The sequence below is a fragment of the Bos mutus genome, chromosome 8, assembly GCF_027580195.1.
Source record: "Bos mutus isolate GX-2022 chromosome 8, NWIPB_WYAK_1.1, whole genome shotgun sequence".
In the NCBI taxonomy this organism is placed as follows: domain Eukaryota; kingdom Metazoa; phylum Chordata; class Mammalia; order Artiodactyla; family Bovidae; genus Bos; species Bos mutus.
Window position 1 is genome coordinate 6,568,195 of NC_091624.1, and position 26,427 is coordinate 6,594,621.

The 26,427-nt window shown below is 41.5% G+C and overlaps 1 protein-coding gene and 1 non-coding gene across 4 annotated transcripts in view; both read left to right on the plus strand.

The window, feature by feature from the left end:
* ASTN2 (astrotactin 2) overlaps window positions 1-26,427 on the plus strand; it is a 1,044,864-nt gene that overhangs the window by 252,788 nt on the left and 765,649 nt on the right. The window lies entirely within an intron of this gene.
* TRNAS-AGA (transfer RNA serine (anticodon AGA)) lies at window positions 5,144-5,215 on the plus strand. The gene has a single exon. It is a non-coding gene; the product is annotated as a tRNA-Ser (tRNA).

Below are 26,427 nucleotides of genomic sequence, written 5' to 3' on the forward strand. Positions count from 1 at the left end.
AGCTCTGGGAGTTGGTGATGGACAGGGAAGCCTGGTGTGCTGCCGTCCAAGGGGTACAAAGTCGGACACGACTGAGCGGCTGAACTGGACTGAATGGAGTTAAGTAGACTGTAAAGTGTTGTGTGCCTGTGAATTTATCTGTTACTCCTCTTAACTGGGGAGTCTCAGTCTTGCCTACCATGTTGACAAAAATAAAGGAAGGAGAGGGACAGAAGGGCTTTGAGAAGCCTGGAGGCGGCTCAGCTGTCAGCCTCCCCCTGGACGGCCCCGTCTGTGGATGGTGGTCCGGGAGCATCCTGGCTGCAGCGGTGGGGATCTAACAGCTTAGTTACGGCCAGCACCACTGATGTAGCCCAGTTGGGCCCAGCCCTGTCCCCCTGCAGATGCTGTTTTTGCAGTGTTGAGTGCTCTGATTCCCCGGTGGCCTCCTTCTCTGGGTTCTTGTTAATTAGATCTAAGTGTGAGGAGTCTGGTGCCAGGCTGAACCTTGCCCTACGGGGCATCCACGGTGCCACTTCTTGTTGTGTTCCAAGCAGTTGATGAGGGGCATCTCCAGTTTTTATCAATGATATCCCCTGGCATTGCAGGCACATTTTTTCTTGTCCTTAGGAGCTGGGGGTGAATCCAGTCTACCCTATGATGCTGTCAGGGTTGAGCACACAGTTATGTCTAAAACTCTGTCCAAGAATCGGTCATAAATCCTAACTGAATGCTTCCTCCCCCTCCTTTTCTTCAACACTCACTGAGTGCCTCCTGTGTGCCAGGCACACTTCAGACAGAAGGGACAGAGCAACCATCAAAATTGTCAAGTCCTTGTGCTCAGGAGCTACATTCTAATAGGGTAGTGGGGGAAAGACAAACATTAATCCCAGGAATCCACCTGTACACACTTCGGTGCAGGGCAGTGATAAGTGAATGGTGGGTAGGGGCATAAAGCGCGAAGAGTTAAGGCTCTGTTACTACAGAGAAGACAGCCAGTCTGAGAGCATGACTCCCAAAGCTTTGAGATAGGTTCCAATGATGCGGGCACAGTGGGGATGGAGCAGAAGGAGAAAGGGGGAGAATTATAGGCTATGAGATTAGACACTTCATGTGGGGCCAGATCACACCAGGCCCTAGGGGTGATGGCGAAGAGCTGGGGTTTTCTAAGTGTGATCTGCAGACACTGGAGAGTGTAGAGCAAGGCAGCAGTGAGTTCAAATTTATGATGCTGGTGGAGTGTAGAGACTGCAGGGCATAAATGCAGAAGCTGGGAGAACAGTTAGGAGATGGCTGCATATAACAGTAACAGTTACCACTGCTGTGCACACAACGAGTACTTATTGTGTGCTCTGTGTTAATTACACTTGTAATACTCCCTAATTAAGGATACTCAGTGGTGAGAATTTATACCCATGGTCCACTGAATGAGGATATACCATTTGTTCACTTCTCTCCAAAGTAGGGGGATTTTAATGTTTGAGTTGTTTCATGCTTGAGTGTTCCCCTAAAATGATTTGCAAAATTCAAGATATCTTCCAATTTTGTGCAAAAATAGATTTACGGCTTCATCAGTCAGTCAAAAAATTCCCGGACAGAATTAGGAGTCATGAGCCCTGGTTTCAGTTGCTGGAAAAGGCAGACCTTCAGGCAGCCGCACACGGGGACTTTAAGATCACGAAATGACTTTTATGTAACTGGCTTTGCTATAATGCCGTTAAGTCAGAGTAATGGGGAGCCAGACTGTCTAAGTTCTCTTCCAGGCTTTTCCACTTGATAGCTATGGGGCGGAGGCAAGCTGTTTACCTCTTTTCCCCTTAATTTTCTCATACATGAAAGGCAATCATAAAATAAAGCTCACTGTAAGTATTTAAAAAGCTCTAATAGATGGGGAAAACGTGGGAACAGTGGCAGATGTTGGGCTCCAAATTCACTGAGGACGGAGCTGCAGCCATGAAATTAAAAGATGCTTGCTCCTTGAAAGAAAAGCTGTGACCAACCTCGACATTGTAGAGACGTCACTTTAACGGCAAATGTATGTAAAGTCAAAGCTATGGTTTTTCTACTAGTCATGTACGGATGTGAGAGCTGGACCATAAAGGAGGCTGAGCACCAAAGAACTGATGCTTTCTAACTGTGTTGCTGGAGAAGACTCTTGAGAGTCTGTTGTACAGCAGGGAGATCAAACTGGTCAATCTTTAAAGGAAATCAGTCCTGAATATTCATTGGAAGGACTGATGCTAAAGCTGAAGCTCCATCCAATACTTTGGCCACCTGATTCAAACAGCTGCCTCATTGGAAAAGACACTGATGCTGGGAAAGATTGAGGGCAGGAGAGAGAAAGGGGTGACAGAGGATGAGATGGTCGGATGGCATCATGGATTCAATGGACACGACTTTGAACAAACTACAGGAAGTGGTGGAAGACAGGGAAGCCTGGCATACTGTAGTCTGTGGGATTGTAAAAAGTCAGACATGACTGCGATTGAACAACAAAAATATGCACTGTTTAGTACCATGGCTTGGCCTGCCCAGGGACCATTTTTATCATTAGCCCTTGCCACAATCCACTCTTATTTCTGAGGGGGTCTCAGAAATTTTCCTCTCAGAAATTAAACTTGTTTAATACCCTCAATTAAACCAGTTGAGGGTATTGTTTAATAACTAACCCAGGGCAGCAGACATGAACTTTGACCTCAGAAATCAGAACCAAGGTACCTGAGTTCTCTGGCCAGGTGATTATATTAATCTTATGGATGTCTGAAGCTTGTAACTAATTTCTCTTCTCTGTGTTGTCTGCTGGGATGCTCAGAGTCTCATATGAAGCTGCAACTCTAGGAAGTGTTCATTTTTATGTTACTTTTGATTAGTGCTCTTTCCCTTGGGTTGATCTTTATATCCTTATATCTGTCGCTCTTTCTTGTGGATTACATCTTTCTTAAAATTCTCTGAAAGTATATTTTATTTTAGATCATGTAATAAAGTGTATTTTAACCATGTAACAGTGTATAATACAATATATGTATATACATGATATAAATATATAAATACAAATATATATGGCTTTCCTGATGGTTCAGTCATAAAGAATTCACCTGCCAATGCAGAAGATGTGTGTTCGACCCCTGCACCAGGAAGATTCCCTGGAGACAGAAATGGTGACTCCAGTATTCTTGCCTGGAAAATTCCAGAGACAGAGGAGTCTGGCAGACTGTGGTCCACAGAGTCACAAAGAATTGGACACAACATAGTGACTGAACAACAAGATATGTCGTATATATGCTACATATATAGTCTTACCACTGAATTAGAACAAATATAAATATTTTGTAGTATACATCAGTTCAGTCGCTCAGTCGTGTCTGACTCTCTGCGACCCCATGAACTGCAGCATGCCAGGCCTCCCTGTCCATCACCAACTCCCAGAGTTTACCCAAACCCACGTCCATTGAGTCAGTGATGCCATCCAACCACTTAATCCTCTGTCATCCCCTTCTCCTCCTGCCTCCAATCTTTCCCAGCATCAGGGTCTTTTCAAATGAGTCAGCTCTTCGCATCAGGTGGCCAAAGTATTGGAGTTTCAGCTTCAACATCAGTCCCTCCAATGAACACCCAGGACTGATCTCCTTTAGAATGGACTGGTTGGATCTCCTTGCAGTCCAAGGGACTCTCAAGAGTCTTCTCCAACACCACAGTTCAAAAGCATCAATTCTTTGGTGTTCAGCTTTCTTTATAATCCAACTCTCACATCCATACATGACTACTGGAAAAACAATAGCCTTGATTAGACAGACCTTTGTTGGCAAAGTAATGTTTCTGCTTTTTAATATGCTGTCTAGGTTGGTCATAACTTTCCTTCCAAGGAGCAAGCGTCTTTTAATTTCATGGCTGCAGTCACCATCCGCAGTGATTTTGGAGCCCAGAAAAATAAAGTCAGCCACTGTACATCAGATATATTTTTATAAATAAAATGTTAAATGAAACAGTTAAATAATTTTCTCCATTGCTTGCATTCCTCACTTCCCTAGACTTGATGTTTCCCTTCTATTTGAATGTTTATTCTTTTACTTCATGATCATATCTGGGCTGGTCTCCCGTGCTTTAAAATTTTATATTTTATCACACTCAGGCCAGCAGTGTATATAATTCATGTTTTCCCAAGCTCTAACAATACTTATTATCAACAGCTTATATTTTGTCCTTCAAATGAAATTATGATTCTAATGGTTATTTAATTTGCATGTTAGAGATTGCTAATATCTTTTAGTAAAGCTTATTTTTCTGTCAATTTCCACATTTATATCCAAATAGCATATTTTTCTAGTCAGTTATTTTTTCTTATTGATAATAACCAAATTAAGAAAAATAAGTTACCCTTTGTCATTTGAAAATACTTTCTTCCAATCTATGACTTATATATTAATTTTTTTAGAGTAATCTCATTTTTATAATTTTCACTACAATGCTATATAAATTATTTTTATTTCTAATTCATATTTCTTGTGAATGATGGAAAAAAGTCTTTCACTCTTGGCATGTTTTAATAATGTTCCTGTATTTTTTAGGAAGATCCCCTGGAGAAGGGAAGGGCTACCCACTCCAGTATTCCGACCTGGAGGATTCCATGGACTGTATAGTCCATGGGCTCACAGAGAGTCTGACGCTACTGAGTGACTTTCACTTTCACTTATTTTATTCTAAATTCTTAAGGTTTGGCTTGATACCTGAGTCTTTAGATATGGGTTTGTTTGTATATGGTGTGATTTAGAGACTAATGGCTTTATGCTTCACGTGGATAGCTGGTTTTTATGTCAGCTCCCCTAAGAGTCCATCTCTGCGTCTTTACTCCACTGGTTCATAACATCACTGTCATATAACAAGTTTCTGCGTGTAGAGGACAGTTTCTGAGATTGCTTCCTTTTTACTGGCCTACTTATTGATCTGTGCTCTAGCAGCATTCTGCTTTTAATTATTAAAATTTTATAATGTCTTATAATTTTATAATGGTATCAGATAGGGCAGGGCCCCTCACTGTTCTCACTTAAATATCTTAGCTGCTCTTCTCTCTTTACTCTTCTGGGTGAATTTTAAGATAACTTTCTCCCATTTTAGGAAACATTTTGCTGTGATTGGTATAGTGATTACATAAAATTTACAGATTGGTTCCCTGGTGGCTCAGAGGTTAAAGTGTCTGCCTAGAATGCAGGAGACCCGGGTTCGATCCCTGGGTTGGGAAGATCCCCTGGAGAAGGAAATGGCAACCCACTCTAGTACTCTTGTCTGGAGAATCCCAGGGAGGGAGGAGCCTGGTAGGCTACAGTCCATGGGGTCGCAAAGAGTTGGACATGACTGAGCGACTTCACTTTTTTGCAAAACTCACAAAACTCAGACTTCCCATCCTTGAAATAATAGGTCTCTTTCTTTGTCTTCTTTTATGTCTTTGAATAGAGCTTTAGAAGCTTTATCCATACACCTATCATACCCTGTTTATTATATTTAACTTCCAGTAGCATCCCCACTTTCTATTATTATTGCAAATTGTATCTTTTCATTTTTATTGTATATCTTAATTTTTGCTTTCCTGTGTATAGATATTCTGGTTTTTCATTGAATCCCAAAATATGAGTAATTATTTTTTTTTTTACCTATGGATTTTTCTGTGTAAAAAAAATCATATTCTATACCATTAACAGTCACTTTGAAAATCTGTATACTATCTTATCTTTGTTTTGTCTTCTCCTTTTGCACAGACAGTCATTTTTGTTCATGACTTTAAGGGGAAGAATACTAAAACCCTTCCATTATGCGTTATGTTTCTGTAGTGTTCCGTAGATACGGCACCCCACTCCAGGACTATTGCCTGGAAAATCCCATAGACAGAGGGGCCTGGTAGGCTACAGTCTATGGGGTCGCAAAGAGTCGGACACGACTGAGCGACTTCACTTGCACTTTCATAGATAATCACATAGCAAAGTTTTCTTTTTCTTTTTTTGAAGTTTCTGAGTCCTGTCCAACTCTTTGTGACCCTGTGAACTATAGCCTGCCAGGCTTCTCTGTCTATGGAATTCTCCAGGCAGTTCTACTGGAGTGGGTATCCTTTCCCTTCTCCAGGGGATCTTCCCAACCCAGGGATCAAACCCAGGTCTCCTGCACTGCGGGTGGATTCTTTACCAGCTGAGCCACCAGGGAAATGCTGCAATGGGGTTGGTAAGCTTTTAATAAGGAAATTTCTCTTCTAGCTTTAGCATATTAATTTAAAAAATTATGATTTTGGGTTACATGTTACTAAATAGCCTTTCTGTATCAAGTGAGATGGTTGTATTTTCCCTTTTAACCTGATTGTGTGGTGTCTCTACATACATATACGTTCTACATATACATGTATATTAGTATTAGTAAACCATCCTTACATTTTCTAATACCTTAGACAAGTTTCAGTACCAACATTATCCTAGCTTTATAAAATATGAGTTTAAACAGCCTTTCCTCTTATTCTGTCATGCTGTTAAACATACTCAAATGTGTAATTACTGTGTGAAATTCTAACATTTGTTAGAATTTATGCTTAAAACTGGGCTTCCCTGGTGGCTCGATGGTAAAGAATCTGCCTGCAATGCAGGAGACCTGGCTTTGATTCCTGGGTTGGGAAGATCCCCTGGATGAGGGTGTGGCAACCCACTCCAGTATTCTTGCCTGGAGAATCCCCATGGACAGAGGAACCTGGTGGACTATAGTCATGGGTGGCAGAATTGGGCAAGACTGAACGACTAAATACATATGCTTAAAACTGTTACTATCTGGGCCTGATATTTGTGTCCATCTTTATGTTAGATGGTAAATTCTGTCTACTGATTCAGATATTTATATGCCTATTTCAGTCATTTATTTATTCTTAAATAACTTGTGGTTTTGTTTTTTTTTTTTTTTTTTAATTTTTATTTTATTTTTAAACTTTACAATATTGTATTAGTTTTGCCAAATATCAAAATGAATCCACCACAGGTATACCCGTGTTCCCCATCCTGAACCCTCCTCCCTCCTCCCTCCCCTCCCCTCCCTCTGGGTCGTCCCAGTGCACCAGCCCCAAGCATCCAGTACCGTGCATCGAACCTGGACTGGCGACTCGTTTCATACATGATATTATACATGTTTCAATGCTATTCTCGCAAATCTCCCCACCCTCTCCCTCTCCCACAGAGTCCATAAGACTTGTGGTTTTGGAGACAACTTAGAATCATTGATTTTTATCTGTGTTGTACCATTATGGACATAATGTTTTGTGTTATAAATAAATATGTGTGTATATGTATGTATGTAATATGTACGACTTGGTATAGATATCTGACATCTCTCAGTTCAGTTCAGTCACTCAGTAGTGTCTGACTCTTTGCGACTCCATGGACTGCAGCATGCCAGGCCTCCCTATCCATCACCAACTCCTGGAGCTTGCTCAAACTCATGTCCATCAGGTCAGTGATGCCATCCAACCATCTCATCCTCTGTCGTCCCCTTCTCCTCCTGCCCCCAATCTTTCCCAGCATCAGGGTCTTTTCCAATGAGTCAGTTCTTCATATCAGGTGACCAAAGTATTGGAGCTTCAGCATCAGTCCTTGCAATGAATATTCAAGACTAATTTCCTTTAGGATGGATTGGTTGGATCTCCTTGCAGTCCAAGGGACTCTCAAGAGTCTTCTCCCACAGCACAGTTCAAAAACATCAATTCTTCGGTGCTCACATTTCTTTATAGTCCAACTTTCACATCCATACATGACTACTGGAAAAACCATAGCTTTGACTAGACTGACCTTTGTTGGCAAAGTAATGTCTCTGCCTTTTAACATGCTCTCTAGGTTGGTCATAGCTTTTCTTCCAAGGAAGAAGCATCTTTTAATTTCATGGCTGCCATTACCATCTGCAGTGATTTTGGAGCCCAAAAAAATAAAGTCTGTCACTGTTTCCATTGTTTTCCCATCTATTTCCCATGAAGTGATGGGACCAGATCTTAGTTTTCTGAATGTTGAGTTTCAAGCCAACTTTTATACTTTCCTCTTTCACTTTCATCAAGAGGCTCTTTAGTTCTTCTTTGTCTTCTGTCATAAGGGTGGTGTCATCTGTGTATCTAAAGTTACTGATATTTCTCTCGGCAATCTTGATTCCAACTTGTGCTTCATCTAGCCCGGCATTTCACATGATGTACTCTGCATTTAAGTTAAATAAGCTGTGTGACAATATGTAGCCTTGACATATTCCTTTCCCACTTTGGAAACGGCCTTTTTTCCACGTCCAGTTCGAACTGTTGCTTCTTGACCTGCATACAGATTTCTCAGGAGGCAGGTCAGGTGGTCTGATATTCCCATCTCTTTAAGAATTTTCCATAGTTTGTTGTAATCCGCACAGTCAAAGGCTTTGGCATAGTGAATAAAGCAGTACCTATAATTATGCCCTCATTTTAATTCGAGATGTGGGATTATTTGGGCATCTTCTCTCAATCATTTTTGTGTTATATCTGTTGTATTAATATTTTTTAATTTGGCCACAGTTTGTTGAAACTTGATGTTATTTCTTATTAATTTATGTTATCTAAATTTTATTCTTTGCATATCCTTTTTTAAATTTATTGAACTATAGTTGATTTACAATATTGTGTTAACTTCTGTACAGCAAAGTGATTCAGTTATACATATATGTTCATTCTTTGTCATATTCTTTTCCATTATGTTTTATTACAAGATATTGACTATGGTTCCCTATGCTATCCACTAGGATCTTTTTGTTTCTTCATTCTGTATATAATAGGTTACATCTGCTAATCCCAAACTCCCAATCCATCCCTCCCCCACCCATCCTCTCGTGGCAACTTCAAGTACGTTCTATATCCTTTATTATTACTCTAGTATTCTCTTTTAAACAATTGAATCAAAAGCCTAGGTCATTAATTTTCAATCTTTTTCTCTTACTGATGTTTGCATTAAATAGTTAACTTTCTTCTAAGTATTGTTTTAATCTCTAGATGTCAGGATTTGCTCTGTAATGCACATGTTGCTCTTTAGTCCTAAATATTTTACAGATTTCTTTGTTTTTGAATGCTTTTTGTTTAAATTTTTTTGTTTTTGTTTAAATTTCTGAACATATGTTTTTAAAAAGCTTTTTTATATGACTCTAATTTTAATATACTTTGTCAGAAAATATGATGTGGATACTATCCTTAATTCTCTGCTGAGATTTGCTTTGTACCCTAGGCCATGGCTACTTTTATCAATGATTCCTGTGTGTTTGAGAAACATCATACATCTCCTAATTATCAGACAAAATAGTCATGTATAATCATTAATCTTGCCTGTTAAATTTTATTGACCAAAATTTCTACGTCCCAATATTCATCTGCCATATATATATATATATTTTTTTTTTCCCTTTTTTTTCGGTTCTTCTTTCTGAGACAGAAGTCCTAAAATCTTCCCAATCAAAATCTAGACTGGTAGACTAGTTAATTCTCTTATTTCTGACAATTTGTGTTCTTTTATGTTGGAGGACTGCATTGCTAAGTGAATAAAGTTTAAGACTGTTAATTTTTTGTAGGGAGTTGATTTTTTTATCATTAAATCACTAATATCTGTATTGCTGATGGTCCTTTTTTTTCTTTCTTTTAGATAGTATTTCTCTAGGGTGCATTCTTCCATCCCTTATCTTACAAATGAAAGGGCCAGGACTCAGAACACAAGTAGGCTATTGAGCTCAGAGGGTATCAGGAATGATATCTGGGGTTATCTGATAACTAATAGATGCTTAGTTAAGTCTGATTTCAGTTGATCTGGTCCATGGTAAGGTGGCCAGAGTGAGGTGAGCAAAGATGTCTGATGTGAGCTCCAGGAAAGCCAGCACTTATCCCTGCTTTGTCCTCTGCTTCATTCCAAACACCTGGAACACCGCCTGGCACTCAGCAGGTGCTTGAAAAATGTGCATTGAATGAATCAGTTGTTGAACGGGATCATCTCAGCGGGTCACTTTGAGATGCCTTTTTTCCCATCTGTGAAGGGCTTGGGTGGGCTTGCTGCCTACCCTGCCATCTATAAGCTACAGCACTATGGACAAATCAGGACCCCTCAGTGTGGCCACTGCAGAAATGGGCACAGTAGGGCTTCTCCCTGCATTGCTTGAGCTTGTGAGGACCGGATGAGGTAGTGCAGTTAGATTAATAACCCTTACTAACTTTTGAAGGAGAATTCCTGTATAGCCTGTAAATGGCACAAATCTTAAGTATATCCTTGATACGTTTTCCTAGTATATGCCTATAGTCCTGTCACCAGCGTCCAGGTGAAGATTCAGACTGGGCTCTCTCAACTCTGGCCACTAGCTATATGTGGCCGTTTAAATTAATTATAATTGATTAAACTCAAACGTCCAGGTCCTTGGTTGCATAGACCACATTTCAGATCCTTAGTAATCACGTGTATCTTTGCTTTTAATGGTGCCTACTGCCTTGAACAGTACAGAATGTGAACAACTTTATCATCACAGGAAGTACTTGTGGGCAGCTGTAAGATGGGCTCTCAAAAGTACCCAATATTCTGACTTTTACCATCAGTTGGTTTTTCCTGTTCTTTATATGTACGGGATCCTACACGGGTGCACTCTTGTGTCTGGCTTCTTTTTATTCAACATATCATGTGCAAGATGCATCCATGTTACTACTGGTACCAATAATTTATTCTCTTATATTGCGGTGCAATATTTGGTTACATGAATTTACCAAAATGTATGTATCCAATCTCCCAAACACTCATCTTTATGATCTTTCACTCTAAGCCAGGTACAGTGCTAAACATGTACCCGGATTAACTTGCCTTACCCTAATGTCAGTTCTTGGAAATAATTCCTGTTTTACAGGTGGACGAATTCATGCGCAGAGAGGTTGAACAGCCTTTCTCTAGGCCACAGTTAGGCCCGGAACCTGGGAGGCAGCTTTGCTCTAGCCTTTACTGTTAGTACAGGACAGTTACCCTCTTCTTGTACTCTGGTGAACATCACATCCCTGTGAGCATTTCAGTCGGGTGTGCTAAAACAACTGTTCCTATTCTACGTTTCCTTTTTCTTTCTGTGCTCTTATTTATTTATTTTGGCTTTACTGGGTTTGAATTCCTTCGAAGGTCCTAATGTCATCAGAGATTACTCCAAAGTTAGTGGTCTTGGATGTTGCTGAGAGCACATATCCTTTTAGCGTCCGGGGCCCGAGCATGCTGTGGCCAGTGGAGACAGTGTGGTCACGAACACCTCTGAGTCACATTCAGATCCACGCTCCCTGCTCTGTGGAACCAGCAGCAGAGACACAGCCAGGCTCCTGTCTCTCTGTAAATGTGGAATCTATCATGTCCATGCCCCGTGTGCTCGATCACTCAGTCATGCCCAACTCTTTATGGCCCCATGGACTGTAGTCCGCCAGGCTCCTCTGTCCAAGGAATTTTCCAGGCAAGAATACTGGAGTGGGTTGGCATTTCCTACTCCAGAGCATCTTCTCAACCCACGATAGAATCTGTATCTCCTGCATTGGCAGGTAGATTCTTTACTAGAGCCACCTTCCTGGGAAGCCCACAGTCTACTCTGGGCACTGGTTAAACATCACATAGTCAGGTGTGATTGCTTAAATCATTGTGGGGGAAAGCCAGAATTATTTTACAAAGTCAAATCACTCTACTCCCTCCCTCCTTCTGAAGGACCAAAGTGGGAGGTGCTCAGAGGTCAAGGGTGCTCCCCTGCTGTTCCCTTGCGTGCCCACCTGGCTACTTCATGACCCCTTCAGGTCTCTGTCCAGACTTTACTTTCTCCATAAGACTCTTCAGGCCTCCTGGTTTAAAATAGCACCCCCTTTCCCAGCAAGCCCTGTTCTTCCCTGCCTTATCTTTCTCATCAATGTTTAGCACCATCTAACATAGCCTATATTTGACTGATTGATGTCTTTATTGCCATCTTTCCCCATGAGAAGGTTCAGGAAGGTAGGGGTTTATGTGCCTTTTTTGAATTCCAAGTGCCTGCACCAGCATTAGCATGTAGCAGGTGCTCATGTTAATCATGTTAATGAATCAGTATTCATTAACCAGTATTCATTAATACTGAATAGCAATTGCTCAATCAGTACATTAATGGACAAACTCCGAGGCTGATGGAAGCTGAGGTTAGGTATGGAGGGTGTCCTGACTGGGATTGTATCAGGCATACTGTAGTTGGAGTGCGTAGAAGGTGAGGGCAACCTGTAATCCATGCAGAGGAAAGGAGGATGAAAAGCATTGTTTATTTAGCATCTACTGTGTGCTAAATGGGCTTCCCTTGTGGCGCAGCAGTAAAGAATCCACCTGCCAATGCTGGAGACATGGGTTCATTCCCTGGGTCAGAAAGATTCCCTGGAGAAGGGAATCGCAACCCACTCCAGTATTTTTGCCTGAAAAATCCCATGGACAGAGGAGCCCAGAGGGCTACCTTCCACGGGTCACAAAGAGTCGTACACAACTTAGCAACTTAACAGCAACAACAAAGTGAAAGAAAGAAAGTGAAGTCGCTCAGTCGTGTCCGACTCTTTGTGACCCCATGGACTGTAGCCCACCAGGCTCCTCCGTCCGTGGGATTTTCCAGACATGAATACTGGAGTGGGTTGCCATTTCCTTCTCCAGGGGATCTTCCCGACCCAGGGATCGAACCCAGGTCTCCTGCATTGTAGGCAGACGCTTTACCGTCAGCTACCATGGAAGCTCAGCAGATGTGCTAAATAGCACTCATTATTAGTATTTCCCATTTAATGAATGTTTACAGTTTGTCTATCGGCTCTTATGACTTTTCATATTTATTCCTAGCCAGTGCCCTTTGCCAGAGAGGTTTTATCACACCTGTGTCACAGATGGAATGACCACAATACACCCAAAATCACAGATTCAGAATGCGTTGGAGCAGGAATTTGAGACTCACATGGCCTGGTCCCAAAGATGTTCGTCTTCCAGACCATGCTGCCTCCTAAGATGATGGGCTCCTGTTCCCCATTCCCAGCAAGCTTCATGCAGAGATGCTCGGCTTCCTTGTCTTGTAGTTTGATGTTTACGTACCTCCTCCCTCCTTGGGCTGGGAGCTCCCTCCCTTCACCGGAAGGTGTGTTAGAAACTGTCTGATTCATTTTTGACATGCCTGTCCCCCCACCAGGGCCGGCGCGGCCCCACACAACATGTAGCAGGCGTCCTCAGATTGTTTGTTAAAATATGCTCTGCCAAGGGCTGGCTCCCCGAGAAAGCACGTGCTCGCGATGCCAGGCCCTTCTTTTTGGTGGCTGCCTCCTGCGGCTTCATCCTGTCAATGTTTGGGGGAGCATCCTGGGCTGCTTTTTTCTGGTCTCTGTTTTAATAATTAATACCTTCTGCTTGGAAGTGAAGTTCATCCAAGAACAATCACAAGCAAATGAAAGCTAAGCTGTGAAATTGTGCTGGAGAGAGAAAACAGGGAGTCACTATAAATAAGCCCCAAGCCCACGTGCCTATTTTTTTTTTTGATGCTCACACACAACTATAAATGTTTGATGAAGCATTTTACTTATTTATAAATCCTGTCACAGCAAACACAGGCATTTGGACCTAATTCCCCTCCCCGCAGTAAATAGCTACTTTTGGAAGACAGACCCCCTGGGGAGAAAATGAATGAGATTTTTTTTTTTTTTCCTTCTTCTTCCTTCTTTTCCCCCTGAGGCAGAAGGGATTTAGCTATGCTCTAATTCCCCCATTAGCCGCCTCTATTTATAATCACTACCATTTATTGAACACATATTCTGTGCCAGGAAATCTATGTGGTGATTTCCCATGGTATTACCTTAATTCTCCCAGCTCTTAGAATAGGCATTATTATCCCCATTTCACAGTTGAGGGAATTGAGGCTCCAAGAGGCTATGTATCGTCCAAGATCACACCAGCAATTAATTGACAGAGGCAGAACTCAGAAGCATGCTTGCTATTCTTGAAACACTTTTCTAAACTGCAGCTTAGGCTCAATTTATTGAGTCAGGGTCAGCATTTAAAAATACGGAAAAGCAAACTATGATGAAATAAGAGAAGGGTAGAGTAAAAGAGAAGGAAAAAAGTATAGTATATCATATTAGTATTGCTTCATGCAGCTTATGTCCAGTTAGGTAATTTAAAATGCATGTTTTACTATGGCTTCCAGTCTGACAAGTTAGAAAGAAGCTGCTGTGGTGGCCGAATGCTTGCTTTGCCCCTGGAGGGACTAGCCTGAGGTTTTTGGATGGACTTTATGGCTCATGTGCCCAGAAACCATGGGGTGAAGGTGGCTGGGTGTAGGGGGGTGTTATAGAACAGTGTCTTCCACTAAACATTTTCCTAAGGAAAGGGCTCTAACTTACAATACATTAAATTTTCCAGGATATTGAGTCCCCACCTCCACATATCAGCTGATAATTCCCATATGAAGGACTGTAACCACAGGCTGTCACACTATGCATTTTCTTGTGGAAATGAAGATATTGATAAAGCAGCTTTTATCTCTATTAATTAAACATGCACAAGTTGTAAAGTGGTTGCACACTCATCTTTTCTTCTCCATCATCCTCAGAGCTCCTCCCACTATCATCTTAGCTCCTCCCACCATCGTCTTAGCCCCTCCCATGATCCCCTTAGGTATTCCCTGCAAGTCTGAATATGAGGCTGAAGGTTTGCACCAACAAGGACCTACTGTATATATAGCACAGGGAACTATACTCACTATTTTGTAATAACTTACAAGGGAAAAGAACCTGAAAAACTACATACACACACACACACACACACACACACACACACACACATACGTGAAGCTGAATCACTTTGCTGTACATCTGAAACTGAACATTGTAAATCAACCCTACTTCAATAAAATAAAATTAAAAAAACTCCAAGTTATAATAACTCCCAGTTATTCTGGGAATGTGATACATGGCATGGTGACTGTAGTTAACAATACCTAATTGTATATTTGAAAGTTGCTAGATCGTGTAAGTTCTTAAACCAACAAAAAAATATAACTCTGTGAGGTGATGGGTGTTTATTAGACTTACTGTGGTGATCATTTTGCAACATATATCAGAGCATTATGTTGTACACCTTAAACTTATGTAGTATATCTGTTGCTGTTCAGTCACCCAGTCATGTCTAACTTTTTGTGACCCCATGGACTGAAGCACACCAGGCTTCCCTGTCCTTCACCATCTCCCGAAGTTTGCTCAAATTCATGTCCGTTGAGTTGGTGATGCCCTCTAACCATCTTATTCTCTTGCCATCTCCTTTTCCTCTTTCCTTTAATCTTTCCCAGCATCAGGATCTTTTCTAATGAGCTTGCTCTTTGCCTCAGGTGGTCCAAGTATTGGTGCGTCAACATCAGTCCTTCCAATGAATATTCAGGGTTGATTTCCTTCAGATCTGACTGGTTTGATCCCCTTGAAGTCCAAGGGATTCTTAAGAGTATATCTCAATAAAACTGGAAAAATATATAAAAGAGCAAAGTTATTCTTAAAAAAAAAAAAGTAGGTTTGTAACCCTTATTTTAGAGGTGAGGAAATTGAGTCTCAAAGAAGCAGACTTGGTTAGTGGTTAGTGGATTTGGTTAATGGTCCTTTAACCAAGGACACACTGCCCACTGCCCTGTGGGCCTTTCTGCTCAAAGTTATTTAGCTAATATTTCTAAAATGTAGATAAACCCTTACTGCTCTCAGAACTAAACTCCATTGTTTTTAGGATAAGGCCATGTCAAATGCCAGATCTAATATTCTATCCTCAGGAAAATGTTTACTGACCTCCCAGATCACATCAGGTTTCTCTGTTGCTCACACAACCTCCTATACAGGAACTGCCACTCACGAAATGACTTGAGTTGACATTTAGCTCCCTTTTTGAAATATAACTCCCATGAGAATAGGGTCGCTGTCTTCTTTGTTCAGAGCCTAGTATATAATGGATGATTAATATTTACTAAATAAATGATTTAGTTTTGTTTTTCTGACTCATAGTCTGTTTGGTCCACCACATGCAGGTTCAAGAGAGACAATAATTTAGTGTTTCTGCTAAATTTTCAACCTCTCAAAAAATCTTCCCTTGATATTATGTTCAGCATTTACTATAATTTGCTTTGGGCAATTGGTCCTTTCCTTAGAGTGATGTTGTATTTGGGGAAGGTGGTTAAAACAAAGGAAGGAAAGCAGAGTAGTTTTAGGGAAATTATTTAAGTCACTAACATATTAAAATATGTAATTGCTAAAAAGTGTTTTTTTTTCTAATTTTATTTTATTTTTATACTTTACATAATTGTATTAGTTTTGCCAAATATCAAAATGAATCCACCACAGGTATACATGTGTTCCCCATCCCGAACCCTCCTCCCTCCCCATACCATCCCTCTGGGCCGTCCCAGTGCACCAGTCCCAAGCATCCAGCATCGTGCATCGAACCTGGACTGGCAACTCGTTTCCTACATGATATTTTACATGTTTCAATGCCATTCTCCCAAATCTTCCCACCCTCTCCCTCTCCCACAGAGTCCATAAGACTGTTCTATTATGATTTAATTATAACTGACTCAGAACTATATGGATTTCATTTCTCAAACTCACAAGAGTTTAGCAGTAAAGGAAAGATGTTTTCAGGAAAAAATAATGTGATCAGAATGAGGTAGATAGACTAACAGACGTGGAGAAAGATATAGATAGCATAGTGCACTTGTCATGAAATTTGGGGGTTTCTCCGAGTCCAACAGATAGTATTTTTCTCTGCCAATCCTGCCTCTCAAAATCCACTGGTATGTTTTGATTTAGTGTGGTTTTACCTTTTTTAGATTATCTTTCTATCTTTTTAAAAAAGTATTTTTATTTTTCTGTTTTAAAATTTTACATAAGTTTTAAATTTTACTTTCCATTTACAGTATTACCGAATGTTGGCTGTGTTCCCTGCGTTGTACAATACATCCTTGAGCCTGTCTTACACCAGTGGTTTGGTTCTTCACTCCCCCAGCCCTGTGATGCCCCTCCCTCTCCCCACCGGTAACCACTGGTTTGTTCTGTGTATCTGAGTCTGCTGCTTTGTATGTTTTACTCATTCACTCGCTTGTTGTACTGTTTAGATCCCACATATAAGTGATATCATGCAGTACTGGTCTTTCTCTGACTTATTTCACTTAGCCTAATGCCCTCAAAGTCATCCATGTTGCTGCAGATGGCAATTTTTCATTATTTTTGTAGCTGAGTAGTATCCACGTGTGTGTGCATGCATAGTGTGTGTGGTTGTGTGTGTGTGTGTGTGTATCACAGCTTCTTTATCCATTCTTCTGTTGATGGACACTTACACTGCTTCTGTATCTTGGCAACTGTAAATAATACTGCTAATTAACATTGGGATTCATGTATCTTTTCAATAGGCTATCTTTCTAAATTAAAAAATAAAACCCTAAAACAAATGTCTACTATGTGAACCAGGATTGGAAGTTTGAATAGAAATTTCTCGTGTGTGTCCTTTTATTTTTCCATCAATCTCCTGTAGCAGGAAGAATGGATGTTTTCAACATCATTTGCCTTTGATGAAACTGAGGCTGAGAGAGAAGGAGTCAAACAGTATTATGTGCCCGGTACTGGCTTGGGCTTTTAGACATGGGCTCTCTTGTTTGATTCTACAGGAGTTTGCAGTTTGTGGAGAAGATATTGAAAAATAAGGATATATTGTAAGAGGCGAATTAGCTGGCTCTGTGGGCTGTTTGGGGCTTCCCTGGTGGCTCGGTGGTAAAGAATTTACCTGCTAATGCAAGAGATGCAAGTTTGATCCCTGGGTTGGGACGATCCCCTGAAAAAGGAAATGGCAGCCCACTCCAGTATTCTTGCCTAGGACATCCCATGGACAGAGGGCCTGGGGGACTGTAGTTCATGGGGTCACAAATGAATGGAGCACAACTCAGCAGCTGAACAACAATGCACTGTTTTATGGGGGCTGTTCAGAGTGTCAGCAGAGGGGGTCTAAACAGCAGAGAGCTGATTGAAGAACTGAAAGACGAGTAACACTTAGCCAGGAGAAAACCAGGCATGGGAAGATGCTGTGCAAAATGTGATTTGGCCAGATGTGGATCACAAAGGAACATATAGCAGCAAATGGTGAGGAGGCTGTTGTGGATCAGGTTATAAAGGGCTTTCCTGGCAAAGCAGTACAAGCACTTGACTTTGTTCTAAGGGCTGTGGGGGAACTACTAAAGGTTTTTAAACTGGTGAATCAAAGATCCTATTTGCATCTTGGCAGATTGAATGGACTGCAAAGGGGGGGATGGATCAGAGAGAGTGAGATTAGGGGGAATGAGAGATGGTGGAAACTACAAGAAGATTTCAGGGCAAGAGGAACAGCCCAAGATGCCCTGGGCTCCTCCTCGTGACTTGACCCTTCAGACTCCATATCTGCATCTCCATCTCCCTCTTTTCCAGTCCACTGTTACTAAAGGAACATGCACTAAAGCTGTAGGTATTGTGCATTCGATATTATTATCAGGACTGTTATTTATTGTATTAAGACCTAATGCCTGTGCATTGGGTAACCAGTTACCTAAGTTAACAACTATTTCTTATAAGGGTTATAAGTGCTAAAGAGATAATTTTTACTTTGTCATCGTGGTCAAAAGATTTAGAAACCTCAGATAAGCAGTGCTTCAAGTACCAATGTTCCTATGATAATAGCTTTTTGAAAAAAAACAACAACTGGTTTCTTATTTTGTGTTAGGCATCATACTGAAGCTTTTATAACCATTTTCCTATTTTCTTCATCTTCCAACCAGTTTTATAGGGGAGGTAGTACTATCCCATCCTGATAGACATGGAGAGTAGAGTTCAAGAAGTGTGAAGTGACTTCCTCAGCAAATAACCAGCTGACTGTGTGGAGAAAAGGGGCAGCATTTTGCCCCTGGAATTTCAACTAACTATGATGAGCTAAGGTCTTAAGGAGAATATTGAGGGAACAGGTGTGGCCCTGGTTCTTAGAAACCCACAACTTCATGGCACAAATAGTTCATTCCCAGGAGTAACTAACTGTCGAACATTCCTGCTGTGCAGGGCTGTGTTCCGTGAGAGAGGGGCAGGAAATTACCAGCTGAGAGGTAAGGAAATCTCTTCTTTAGGACAGCCATGCAGAGCTCTTCTGGGGCACTTGGAAAGGAGCCCTGCCAACCCCTCTTGCTGGCACAGTAGCTATCCCGCCTCCCTGAGCTTCTATCTGCTCATCTGTGAATCAAGGGTAATAACACCTCCTTATCAGAGGTTGAAGTCAAGGGTTGAGTGTTGTTATCTTTCAGTCACTCAGTCATGTGCAACTCTTTGTGACCCCATGGACTGCAGCACACCAGGCTTCCCTGTCCTTTACCATCTCCTGGAGTTTAGTCAAACTCATGTCCATTAAGTCAGTGATGCCATCCAACCGTCTCATCCTCTGTCATCCCCTTCTCCTGCCCTCAATCTTTCCCATCATCAGGGTCTTTTCCAGTGAGTCAGCTCTTTGCATCAGGTGGCTAATGCATTGCAGTTTCAGCTTCAGCATCAGTCTTTCTAAGGAACATTCAGGACTGATTTCCTTTAGGATTGCCTGGTTTGATCTCCTTGCAATCCAAGGGACTCTCAAGAGTCTTCTCCAACACCACAGTTCAAAAGCATCAGCTCTTTGGTGTTCAGCCTTCTTTATGGTCCAACTCTCACATCCATATATGACTACTGGAAAGACCATAGCTTTGACTAGACAGACCTTTGTCAACAAAGTAATGTCTCTGCTTTTTAATATGCTGTCTAGGTTTGTCATAGCTTTTCTTCCAAGAAGCAAATGTTTTTTAATTTCATGGCTGCAATCACTGTCCACAGTGATTTTGGAGCCCAAGAAAATAAAGTCTGTCACTGTTTCCATTGTTTCCCCATCTATTTGCCATGAAGTGATGGGACCAGATGCTGTGATCTGTTTTCTGAATGTTGAGTTTTAAGCCAGCCTTTTGACTCTCCTCTTTCACCTTCATCAAGAGGCTGTTTAGTCCCTCTTTGCTTTTTGTCTTGGGCTTCTTTTGTGGCTCAGCTGGTAAAGAATCCCCGCCTGCGATGTGGGAGACCTGGGTTGGGACGTTCTCCTGGAGAAGGGAACAGCTACCCACTCCAGTATTCTGGCCTGGAGAATTCCGTGGACTGTATAGTTCAGAGTCGGATACGGCTGAATGACTTTCACTTTCACTGTTGCTTTCTGCCATCAGAGTAGTGTCATCTGCATATCTGAGGTTATTGATATTTCTCCCAGCAATCTTGATTCCAGCTTATGCTTCATCCAGCCTGACATTTTACATGATTTATTTCTGACATTCGCATGATGACATTTCTGCATACAAGTCAAATAAGCAGGGTAAACAAGATACAGCCTTGATATATTCCTTTCCCAATTTTGATCCAGTGCCTTGTTCCACATCCGTTTCTAATTGTTGTTTCTTGACCTGCATACAGGTTTCTCAGGAGGCAGGTAAGGTGGTCTAATATTCTCATCTCTTTAAGAATTTTCCACAGTTTGTTGTGATCCACATAGTCAAAGGCTTTAGTGTAGTCAGTAAAGCAGATGTTTTTGGGAATTGTCTTGCTTTTTCTGTGGTCCAGCGGATGTTGACAATTTGATTTCTGGTTTCTCTGGTTTTTCTAAATCTAGCTTGTAAATCTGAAAGTTCTCTGTTCATGTACTGTTGAAGCTTAACTTGAAGGATTTTGAGCATTACCTTGCTAGCATGTGAAATGAGTGCAATTGTGTGGTAGTTTGAACATTCTTTGGCATTGCCCTTCTTTGGGATTGGAATGAAAACTGACCTTTTCCAATCCTTTGGTCACTGCTGAGTTTTCCAAATTTGCTGACATATTGACAGCATCATCTTTTAGGATTTGAAATAGCTCAACTGGAATTCCATCACTTCCACTAGCTTTGTTCATACTGATGCTTCCTAAGGCCCACTTGACTTCACATTCCAGGTTGACTGGCTGTAGGTGAGTGATTACACCATCGTGGTTATCTGGGTCATTAAGATCTTTTTGTACAGTTCTTCTGTGTATTCTTGCCACCTCTTCTTAATATCTTCTGCTTCTGTTAGGTTCATACCATTTCTGTCCTTTATTGTGCCCATCTTTGCATGAAATGTTCCCTTGGTATCTCTAATTTTCTTGATGAGATCTCTAGTCGTTCCCATTCTATTCTTTTCCTCTATTTCTTTGCATTGTTCTCTCAGGAAGGCTTTCTTATCTCTCCTTGCTATTCTGTGGAACTCTGCATTCAGGTGGTATATCTTTCCTTTTCGCCTTTGTCTTTCACATCTCTTCTTTTCTCAGCTATGTGTAAGGCCTCCCCAGACAGCCGTTTTCCCTTTTTGCGTTTCTTTTTCTTGGGGATGATTTTGATCACCACCTCCTGCACAGTGTTACGAACCTCCATCCATGGTTCATCAGGCACTCTGTCTACCAGACTGATACATGTTTATGTATCAGTGTTGAGTGGTAATGGGCCCAAATCATTTAAGACATGTGGTAGGTATTCAGCAAACACGTACGCACTCTGAGTGAGTGCAAATGCAAATGGCAGGACAGATGTGGGAGCATAGGGCAGCAGAAAGAAGGCACTTGGAGGAGGCGGCCAGCATCTCCCCGAGCTATTGCATGGCCACCATGCAGGCAGTGGGACTTATGAAGCATAGTGGTTGTCCACGTGGGCTCTGAACTCAGACTGTATGTTCTAGTAGTTCCTCTATCTCATGCTGGCCCTGTGACCTTGGGGGAGCTTGTGAGACCTTCCTGAGCCTCAGTTTCTTCATCTGTAAAATGCCTATACTAAGAAGTTATTTAACTCATAGGATTATCATGGGATGTAAAAGACAAACCATGTATATGCCGAGTTCAGTGTCAATATAGGGGAGGCAATGAGTCAACCTTGGCCATCACCATCTGTCCTTCTAAGAATAAGAAGCCCAGTGGGGCCAAAGGGAAGATCCCAGCAGAATTGGCACAAGAGGCCTGAGGCATGCACCAGGACAGTTCTATCAAAGCCTGACACCGGATGACAAAGTAGCTTCCCAAGCTTGAAGGAACCTCCCCTCCTTGGGCTCAGCCCCCTGCTTCATAAATATGTTTCATTCAAACCCAGTCATGAATGACTCACTTCAGGACCCACTGGTTACCTAGCAGAGTTGGGGGCAGGGGTCTAGGGAGACCTGGAGGCTTAAGATCTGTTTTAACTTGATGATTATTGATCCTTCCCAAATTTCACACAACATTAGGCTGAGGTTTCTGTCACACATTTATTAATGCCAGAATGAAAGCTTCCTCCAGGCTTCTCTTTACTTTTCACTGATACCCAGTGACAGTCTCACTGGGTGATGCTGTGGAGTGTGAATCCTTGAAAACTATCAGTTACACAGGACTAGAAGGTTCTTCAGCCAACTGGATGCAGGACAAAGAGCATCAAGAGGAGGATGGCCACTTGCCATCCCATCCTGACCCTGTCTCAGGTGTCGTCCCCATTCTCTGGGACCCAGTTCAGCCATCTATAAAAGATATTTTGAAGGTTTTATGTACTTCCAAATGGTAATACTTCTAATATACTGATTTTAAAACCTAACCAAGTGATATGTTAGTTGGAAATGTATTTCAAGATAGAACTACATATATTAAACCAGTTATTTTGAAACCAGTGCTTTGAAACTCAGCAGGTAAATCTCTGTTAATTAATTCACCCATTCATTCACTTAACTGATGTACACCAAATGCCTACTCTACCAGGCACTTTGCGCTGGAGAAAGATTGGACAATAGTGGTAAATAATACAGACGTAGTAGTAAATGATACAAACATGGTCTTTGCCAATAATGGAGCTCATTTCCAACTGGGAGAGACAACAGTTATCAGTTCAGTTCAGTCGCTCAGTCATGTCTAACTCTTTGCAACCCCATGAACTGCAGCACGCCAGGCCTCCCTGTCCATCACCAACTCCCAGAGTTTACCCAAACCCATGCCCATTGAGTCAGTGATACCATATAACCATCTCGTCTTCTGTTGTCCCCTTCTCCTCCTGCCCTCAATCTTTCCCAGCATCAGGGTCTTTTCCAATGAGTCAGTTCTTTGCATCAGATGGCCAAAGTATTGGAGTTTCAGCTTCAACATCAGTCCTTCCAGTGAACACCCAGGACTGCTCTCCTTTAGGATGGACTGGCTGGATCTCCTTGCAGTCCAAAGGACACTCAAGAGTCTTCTCCAACACCACAGTTCAAAAGCATCAATTCTTCAGCGCTCAGCTTTCTTTATAATCCAACTTTCACATCCATACATGACTACTGGAAAAACCATAGCCTTGACTAGATGGACCTTTGTTGACAAAGTAATGTCACTGCTTTTTAATATGCTGTCTAGGTTGGTCATAACTTTCCTTTCAATCATTGCAAGTACAAGCAGTGTTATAAGAACTAAGACTCTATATGATAAAATGAGAGAACACAGAAAAAATACCTAGTCCAGTGGAAGAAAGACTTAACGGTTAACCTATGTTTGAGTTAAAGGAAAAATACATTATTTACAACCATAAATTGCATATATTGATTGCCTCCTTGTATGGAGAATGATTCATGAGTTGGGAAGTGCAAACTCAAGTCAAATTCTTCCACTTCCCTGCTAAGTAATTTTTATCTGAATATGTTGTGATGATTTTATTAAAAACAAAAAGGAAGTCCTAGTTAGAGTGGAAAAAGCTGTATTAAGTATAAGGAAAATAGTATTACAGAGTTGTAATGTCATGTGCTGCCCGGCAGTGCCCCCATAGGATACAGTCACAAAGCATCTTTAGTTTTGTCTTCTAACCCCTTTGTACTTGTTGAATAATATTACGGTATTAGTTTCTTCTCTGCCCCTGTAGAAATATACAGTGGCTTTTCTGGTGACCATTAGGTAATTAAAGGCCAACACTAACTTAATGTAACAATAACCAGCTCTTCAGTCTCCACTAAGAGGAGAGTCTATAGTTCCCCCGATTAGGGCTGGAGTTATCTTGGCAGCCGAAGACGGTCAGCGACGCTTGCTTGCTTTCTCTCTCTCACTTGCCTCCTCTCCAGCGTTTATCTGTTTTTTTCCAGCCTCTCTGGGGCTGGAGTGTGCATGAGGAGGTGGGAAACATAGAAAGGTCAGGGAAGGTCTGGCTTGATTGGCATCGTCATGACATGACCTAGCTTCAGTGACCCAGGTGGAGTTAGAGCTAGCTCGCTGCGTGAGCGCATGCTCATGGTCTTCTCAGACCAGCTCCCATTCCTAAGCATCCTCCTCTGCAGCCCTTCATGTGGGTGGCGGCATCCCTGTTTCCCGTGTTGGCTCACTTTTTCCATCACTCTCACGATTCCTCCAACGTCCTTCTGGTGCAATGCCTTCACCCTTCCAGGCAGCCCTGTTCTTCAGATCTTCAGACAAGCTTGATGGCTGACACTTACATGGCACTTACAGTGTGCTGTCTTACCCACTTTTACAGTGTGTATTATCACATGATTGTCGTCCCTGTTTTACAGGTAAAGAAACTAAGCCTTAGAAATCTTAAGGAAGATGTCCAGGATCTCGTAGCTGGAAAGTGGAGGGGCCATGATTTGAGCTCACACAGCCTGTCTTAGAGTCCTTCTTTGAACAGCTATTTTGTTCTTCATCCTCATGCTGGTTTTCTTTGGCTCGTCATCCTGGGCCACGGAGAAACTGCAATTCGCAAAGACGTGTGCACCCCAGTGTTCATAGCAGCACTGTTTATAATAGCTAGGATATGGAAGGGACCCAAGTGTCCATAGGAGACGAATGGATAAAGAAGGTGTGATGCACACACACCACGGTGGAACATTACTCTAAAAAGGAATGAAATAATGCCATTTGTAGCAAACACGGATGGACCTAGAGATTATCATACTAAGTGATGCAAGTCAGACAAAGACAAATACTATGTGGTATCAGTTGAATGTGAAATCTAAAAAACTGCCACTAGTGAACTTATGAAACATAAAAAGATGAACAGACACGGAAAGCAAACTTATGGTCACCAAAGGGTGGGGGAGGGATGAATAGGAGTTTGGAATGAACAGACACATGGTACTGTATATAAAATAGACAACAAGCACTTATTGTATACCAGAGGGAACTGTATTCAAATCTTGTCATAACCTATAATAGAGAATCTGAAAAAGAATATATGTAAATACAAATTTACATATGAATATGTTATATATCGGAGAAGGCAATGGCACCCCACTCCAGTACTCTTGCCTGGAAAATCCCATGGATGGAGGAGCCTGGTGGGCTGCAGTCCATGGGGTCGCTGAGGGTCGGACACGACTGAGCGACTTCACTTCCACTTTTCACTTTCATGCATTGGAGAAAGAAATGGCAACCCACTCTAGTGTTCTTGCCTGGAGAATCCCAGGGACCGGGGAGCCTGGTGGACTGCCGTCTATGGGGTCGCACAGAGTCGGACACGACTGAAGCGACTTAGCAGCAGCAGCATGTTATATATAGTTCAGTTTAGTTCATTAAATATATATAATTTTATATTTGCATATATATAAATATAACACACATACATGTAACTAAATCACTTTGCTGTACACTTGAAACTAAGACAGTATTGTAAATCAAATATACTTCAATTTTTTAAAAATATAAAAAAAGTCATTTGTCATTCCCCTGATGGAACTGAGGAGTTAAATGGTTCGCTCACTGGTATCTAGCGACCCACATGAGCTACTGGAGTGATCTATCTTAAACTCATTTTGATGTCTGATATGTGTCACTTTGGAGTCTCAACTAGATTTTCAGTTTCTCATCCAGCTGCAGAGTTAAATTATGCACTGTCTTTGAACCTCTTGTTTTCTCACCTGTAGCATAGTGATGATAACTCTTCTGTTTATTATACATGGTTACTGTAGAGATCAACTCATGAATCTGGAATTGCTTAGATAAATCAAAAATTTCTAAAAGCAGTGTGAACATTGTTTGGACAGCTGCAACTCTTCCCTCTGCCCTTATCTCTCTCTGGAGATTTGCTTGGTTTATTTTCCTTTTCTGGGACTTTCCTCTACCATCTCTCCATATATGAATCTAATGTGGTCTGCGGGTGTCAGTTCTGAAGTGTCTTGTTCCATGAACATTTCTTCAGCTTTTAACTCCCAGTCCTTTGCTGTACCTGTTGAAAGTTTAATTCTGCCTACGTTTACAACAGTTGTTTTATATACTTTTCCCAGGAAAAACTTTAAGAAAATGCTCATCATCTTGACTATCACCATCCTCATTTTCAACCTGATAGCTACCTACTTTTTGCCAGACACTTTAAGAGATTATATTGGGGACTTGAGATACTTTGGCAAAATCTATATGTGCAAACCAATTACATAGATGAGATC